The sequence below is a fragment of the Perna viridis genome, chromosome 8 (assembly GCF_037379345.1).
Source record: "Perna viridis isolate PV_CMFRI_1.1 ecotype Kerala chromosome 8, ASM3737934v1, whole genome shotgun sequence".
Classification (NCBI taxonomy): domain Eukaryota; kingdom Metazoa; phylum Mollusca; class Bivalvia; order Mytilida; family Mytilidae; genus Perna; species Perna viridis.
In genome coordinates this window covers 15,055,963-15,063,993 of record NC_142452.1, presented here as the reverse complement: position 1 = coordinate 15,063,993, position 8,031 = coordinate 15,055,963, and positions in this window count along the sequence as shown.

The window sequence follows — 8,031 nt, the reverse complement described above, 5'->3', positions numbered from 1 at the left end:
GTTTTGGTACTCAACAAATAGATGTCAGATTGTCAATTCTTTAAGTATTACTAATTGTTGTTAAAACTGATACGAAATGATGAATTATGTCCTCCTTATTAGATAAAGTTCATGTTTGGTTGCTTACTGAATTGCAAAGATCCATTTGCTTAATACTCAATTAAGATGTAATTACGGGCTTGTTTGATGGTGTGTCGACGAGGTTTTATTAAGGATCTGACAAAATCTACATTACCTATAAATTGTAAAAAATGGCGTGTATAAGAACTCACTGATGTTTAAAGGCGCCAAAAGCATTTTTTCTTAAAGTCCATGCTTCGGAGAGCAAAAAAAAACAACAAAAAAACAAACAAAAAAAAAAAAAAAAACAAAACAAAAAAAAAACAAAAAAAAAAAAAAAAAAAACAATGGCAAAAAAAACAAACAAAAAACAACAAAGACGCAAATATATCTTTATTTCTCGTTTGACCTGTTCTGTTATGTTGAAGATGACCTTGCAAGAAATAAATATATACATCTATGTTTTCTTAACACTTTTGAAATTGCAATTGTAGTTATAAATATGCACTTTTCGTGATATAAGTAACATGTACCAATTATTAAGTCACTTCATACATGATGAAATAATGTTTTTTTTTATGGTATATAATGTGATGTTATTTTAATAATCGATCGTTTTAAGAACTTATTCCTGCAGTGTAAGACGAAATTAACAGTAATTTCTACCATATTATGTTTCACCGTTTGCATGCACAAAGCAAACTAATGGATTTTTCATGTCACAATAGATTAATCCGTTTATTCCACTGCTTAAACGTCTGCATTAGAAAGGCAAAACAGTCTTTAAAATCAAGCTATGTTAGTTAATTGCACATAACAAACACTCACACATTTTGACATTTCTAATAATTTCATTAAATTCTTGTAATTTCGCAAAAGCGTAAGCTTTTGACAAACACTAAATGATTGGTAAATTAAACATCAAGTTCTTTTCTTTACAGTCGTCAACATAAAAAGTCCCAATGTGTGCACGGGTGCGATTGGCATCAATATAAAACTGTATTGATATGCCGTGGTACATTGAGCAATATTGTAATGCAATTGTCCTCTATAAATATACCGAAATGCAGAATGCTATCATCAGTTTTATGATACAGACGACAGGCCAAGTTAGAGAAATAAATTGTATTTTTGCATTAAACAAAATAGGCATCAACATTTGTAAACAGAACAAGATGTTTTCAAACCACCGAGGCGTATCTGTTTCGTATGAACGATATAATGTTTTAAAACATTTTAAAGAGAATCCCGATTAGACAGGAGGCGATTCATGCATATCAAGAACCCATCCTTTTGTCTTTTTTCCTTATAAATCACATAATCAGTGTTAGTTTTTTTTTCGGTTGTTTGTCTTTTTTTTTTAATTAGGTAGGTGGTGTATGAAATAGGCACTTTGCCAGTGTTATCGATTAGGCAAGTTGTGTACGGAATAGGCACTTTTTCAGTGTTATCGCTTAGGCAAGTCGGGTATGAAATAGGCACTTTGCCAGTGTCATCGTTTAGGCAAGTCGTGTATAAAACAGGCACTCTGCCAGTGTTATCGCTTAGGCAAGTCGTGTATGAAATAGGCACTTTGCCAGTGTCATCGTTTAGGCAAGTCGTGTATAAAACAGGCACTCTGCCAGTGTTATCGTTTAGGCAAGTCGTGTATGAAATAGGCACTTTGCCAGTGTCATCGTTTAGGCAAGTCGTGTATAAAACAGGCACTCTGCCAGTGTTATCGCTTAGGCAAGTCGTGTATGAAATAGGCACTTTGCCAGTGTTATCGTTTTAGATTGGTTTGATTTATTTGATTAACTTTACGATGAATGGTTACGATGAATGGTTCTTTATCTTTAAATACAGATCTACTTACCGAACGGATTATCGTAACGTAATATTTTAGCATATATAGAGAAAAAAACATCGTTTTCTCGGTGGGTTCTCCTACACAGTGCATCACGTCTACCATAGTCAATGGCTGAATTTTATATGGACTGGTACTTAAGATTGTGTGGTTTATAAGTCATGTACATCCGTATGTACCAGGGAATTTTTATAACATAACATTGAATTATCTTGACAGGTTGAGCTTTGAATCATTTTATTAACAGAGGAATGGTTTAATTGTGTGATTTAATTTTCTGTTTGATCTCATCGAATTGATTTAAAGTAGGAAAAAAGATGAATGTTGAAAAAGGTTTCATGTATTTTATTCAAAAAGCTGATCTATTAGTTGAATTTTGAAATGAATTGGAAAAAGAATGCGTGGTTATTATATTTCATACCGAGACGAGAGTCTCTTTAAGACAAATACTTACATTCTTCCATAATTAAATTGAATTTGGTCCAATTACATATGATAAAATCTGGAGAAGTATTAGAAATGAAAAAAAAAACCAAAAACTGTTACATTTGCGGTCGACAAAAATAGTCTGATTCGACAGAAAGAACATCGTCGTTTAACCAGATCATTTACATCATTTTCCGATATACAGATAACGTATTATCCTTAAACTATTCTAGTTTCAGGGATGTGAAACATCGCATCTACCCTAAGAGACTAAGAAACAATACTACAGACACTAATGTCTTGTCCTACATGTAGAGAGCGATGGTAAAAGAAACCTTTTACCAAACTATACGACAAATGTGATGACTTTTGTCAACTTTCATCAGCACCTGCGTATGAAGTGATCATATCACAATTCAAACATTACGCCAGAGCTTGCCGTAACTACGCAGACTTTTTGTATCACGCTAGACTTCCTACAAGTAGGCTTTTGGAATAGGATTATGTTGCTACAAGGGTTGAATTCATCACTACAGAAGTTTTATGTTCGTCATCATGAACTCGTTAATCGTTACGGTGTATCCATTTGAACCATGAAAACTAATGTTTAACGTGTCATAGTTTTCCTTTCCTCATTCGTCTACCCAGGACTTGACATTTTATGAACAACTCGGCGGTTGTTTCAAGAAACGCAGATGACGCTTACTCTACCGGTGCACCTGGTCTATGCTCCCAGTTTTTAGTGTAGTCCGAGTTGCTCATTTACTTTTGTTACTTTGTATGTGTTATTTTAGTTACTTTATGTTCTATGTTTTGTATGTCTGTTTTCCATGTCTGGTCGTTGTCCCTGGATAATATTCTTTGATTTCCGCTATAACCGTGGTTTCCTTGATTACTCTTTAAAAAGTGGGGTCACCAATCAAATAAGAAAGTTAATCACTTTTGTGCATTATTTTTGCATAGGTTTGGTTATTGGACATTCCCTACTCCAAATTTTATGGTTGATGACATTACATCATAGTCAGCGACGGGACGTCCAAGCTTCGAAACAGAAAGAAGAAATACAAAATCAAAATGGCAATAAAAAACCTGGATTGAAAAGAAATAAACAAAAGACAAAAGAATTACGACTGAAGAGAACAAATGATTGGGAAAAGGCGATAAAACATATACATACAACTATTATGGTTGCATGAACTTGTCTCTACGCGTGAACATGTTATAATTTGTATCAATAATTTGTTTACGCAATGCTTACTTATTTTACTTAACAGCGAATGACTTATCGGGAACTAAAGGTCAACATTTACAAATGTGTGTGGATCGTTTCAACAGTCTTTAGTATCATATCTACTGAACTAAAGGGACTCCATTACAAAGGAAAGGGTAATTCATGACCCACCTTTTGAAATTATAAGAAACATGACCCCTTATCTTGTAATAAAGAGTATATATCATCCGTTTTGATTTTCCGAAAAAGCCTGATCAAGGAAATGAATTGGCAGGCCATTATTGTCGGTAAACATACCTCCTAGTTAGAAGGAATGTGTAAACAATCACAATTTCATGCAGAAAAATATATCCTCAAATTTCAGGGGAGGAGCGTGCTGCTCGCTAAATATGTTTGACAATCAAATTTGCATAACTCCCTAAGAACTAAGTATTAGTAACATTTCCTCGAAATCTGTCGAGAAACTGTAGTCGTGAGTATATGTAGGACAGACGGACACACGGACCAACGCCTGGAATTTACAAATGTACACTGCTTGAGACGTTCACGTTTGCCATTGTAGCGTTTGTGCATCGTTTATTGTGCATTTACACATCGTTTTGCTTTCGTTTAAACGCAAGACAAACACACGATAGAAGTGTTCTTTTATTTGTGTACTTTGATTACTTCCTTGATTAACAGTAAATTTTATATGTTTTGCTATTATTAATTTATATTATTTCATTCATTGTATTTTCTATTTTTTTCTGTCTTCATTATATGTCATATGTTATTATTTTTCGTCGTTCGTCTGTCGTGCGTTTAAACGCACGCTAGGAGCGTCCGTTTATCATGCGTTTAAACGTACGAATGGAGCGTTCTTTTAAACACACAACAGAAACTTTCCTTTATCGTGCGTTTGGGTATCGTGCGTGCGAGAAACCTAAACGTCTCAAGGAGTGTACGTCACAAATTGACGACGATTTAATAGTTTGGGCCATACAATGCGCATAAGCAATAGTGTGATTTGTCTTCAAGAAGATATTCAACGAATCACGTAATTAAAGTGACACGAAAACAAAGTCTATACAAAAATCAGACACGAGTTGTGTGTGTCAAAAACCCACCAAATTCATTTTTATATATACAGTTACAGATCACATAATCAGTCTTAGTATGTCATTTGGTTATTCCCTTTTTGAGGTACAATTGATAAAGAATGTGTATGATATTATTAGATTATTTAGTTTCTTTTTTCAACAAGACGAGATGAGCATGTTTTGCTGAAGTGTAAGGTATCATTTTACTTTATTTTCAGTTTTCCTAACCTAAACATGTAAATTTTATAAGCACTGCAAAGATTCCTTTCGGGCGGGACTATTTTTCAGGCGGAGTGCTACGTGACGTCATGTATATTATGCAGCTTTACGATCATTTTTATTCTCACTCGACTGCCGTGAGATTGAAAATTAGCGTATATCAAGATCAAAGGGATTGAAACAAAATATCGAAAAATGGCCTTTTTAATAGTTATTGTTTGTTAATTAGTTTGATTTGGTTTATTTAAGTGGGTAGTGACCGTATGGTTTGTTTTAGCAAAATTTAACATAAATCATAATTTGACTGATTCAAAATGTAAAAGTACAACGTACAACATACAACAGAATGTACAGCTTTTGTACAGCAACATAGGAATAAGTTTTTTAAATGATAATACCATTTTTAAAATTAATTATTGTATGTCATATATGTATCAAAACACTCAGTCTTTTATGGCAAAGTGCCAAGCAAGAACGTGAAATCAAATTGTAATAGAAAATGTAATGGAGCCTACGACCATGAAAACAAAGAATATCTCAAAATTTCATACCATTTGAAGCGCGAATATGGAAAAAGTGCCGCATTTTTTAATGAAAAGTGCCGGAAATGGGTTCGATCCTTGCTGTCAGAGTATAATTTTGTGAATCAAATCATGCTCTTCCGTTACACTATGATTATGAATACAAAAAGTGTCTCAATTTTCGTTGTATTCGCTTGTATACCATTTTTGAAATAGGGTGCGAAAACTGAAATCCCCTTTTTAAATGCTTAAAGTCCTATATCTTAATATATAAACGTTAAAAATAACGAATAACTAAAGGGAACTCTTTTCTGTTAATATAAACAATGGATTTAAGAAGGTTTTTTTAATACCTTAACAAAGCTTTTTCTAGTTATTGTACGAAGTGTTGAGGACGGACGGATAGGAGTATATTTTAATTCGTCCTGTGAAAAAAAAAAGATTGGCGTATAAAAACATCAAAGAACAGAAATGAAAGTTTCCTTAGTGCCACAGACGCCAAAATTATTTAGGGACACGGAAATAAATCAATTAGCAAATGAACCAAATGAACCGCTACAACGATAAAGCTTCTAAATTTGTTTAAATTTCCGAGTTCGAGCACTTTTGTACCTTGAGAAGTCGATATCAATAAAGAATTGTGAGATTGGAAACAGAAAATATTTATCTATAATAGTACATTTGTATCAATTAATTGGTACCTACTCAAGTGTGCAAGTTAATGCGCTTTATCTTCAAATATGTATTTCCCACATATAGAACTATCCTCTTTTTGTTCTACGCAGCTTGCAAATTTCTGCGAAAATGATAATACAGACGCAGACTGCACGAGGGCTCTATACTGGCATGGCTCGACCTACAAAAAGCATTTGACACAGCAGATCATTAAATATTATGTAAAAAAAACTTCAAGCCATGTGTGTACTTTCATAGTTTTTCGTCAATTCTAAAAGTACTTATTACATAGCCTTAAAGATTTCAAATCATACATACCTAATTCATGTGCGTTAGATGTGCTCGAAATTGCTTCCATACACATGGTGTTCAGATTGTCATTTATTCTTAACCAGACTTTCCTCTTTTTTGAACGTATTTACTGCTTTGTATTTAGCTTTGTCTTTCAGCTTAGATCAACAGTAGCAGCACATGAAACAATCGTCATGGCATTCACGGATCACAAGATGTCATGCGAAATTAAATAAAGACAGCTTCTAAAGGCCGTTGATGGACAGCAATTCCAGTGAAGATTAAATTCATGGCTCAATTTACCATTTTACTTCTATGGATCGCCCAGCAGCTTGATTAACTCTACTTTACTGTTGGATAACCCCCAATTATACATTAAAAGCGTCATCATTGTTATGATTGACCTGTTGGCTGAATGTTGATTAAATGTTGGTTGTTCGTTAAATCTTGATTGAATGTTGGTTGATTTGAAAATTGCAACGACAAATGTACAGCCAAAATACGAATTTGTCATCATTGGTCACTAATGCCTTACCATTATTAAATACACACAACTGTTTGGTACATGGAAGTTGCACACCTTGAACATCATCATGTGTATACATATATTCGAGGACAAAAATTTGCATTGCAAATTTGACAGTTCTAACATCGTGGGAATTTTTCAGACCTTTCTATACATTTACTTAGCTTCCCTGTATCAATTTGATCCGATGGAGCAGTATAGCGAATAGAGTTGTCACATTCTGAGACGTTTGTTTAATATTGATTTGTTGTGACATGCATCATTAATTTGATCCTCGATCCTACATAATAAAATCTAAATGAACAGTTCCGTACTGCTATACATCGTGTACAAAGTTACAGCCCTACATTAATCCCACGAGGAGGAATGACCCGGCCAGCAAAAGCTCTATTTTTATATAGCCTAGCTGGCTGATTGGTCTAAGGCGCTGGACTTGGTGCTGGCGGTGTTGCCATAGATGTCACAGCGGTACGAGTTCGAGTCCCGCGGAGGGAACGACCAAATATTTGCATAGCAAATTTGACAGTTATAACATCGTTGGGAATTTTTCAGACCTTTCTATATATATATATAGATATATATATATATATATATATATATATATATATTCTGGCTAAGTTAATGGTTAAATACCTTTACACAAAAAAAGATGCATATGTCCATATATCTACCCTTATAACATAACATATATACCCGTTTGGATGGAGTTGAGCGGCCATCTGTTTTCATATTATGCTTTAAATGCAGATGATAAAGGATTTATATGTACAGGTTATTTCTTGATTACATGCATATGTAACATATAAGAGGACAATAAGTTTTATATTTACATGTAGAAGCATTTTAGAACCGTGTATAACAGCATATATGAACATGTTGTCATGTTCTTATCATTCTTCATTGCTTGCATTGACCTGTGCTTAAATACTAGTCTTTAATTGATGTACGTTTTCAATCCCCTTCGTTATAATCATAATTTGGTATTCATTCTGTAATCTAACAATGATTTTTCTTTTGTTAGATATTTTGCCATATGAGAGGTCGAATATAAAACATTTTTCACTTAATGAGAAATCAAGGAAACCAAAATTTTAGCTGAAATCAAAAGAACAAAATAAAAGTCTAGACAGGGCAAACAGATACACTCAATGCACAAC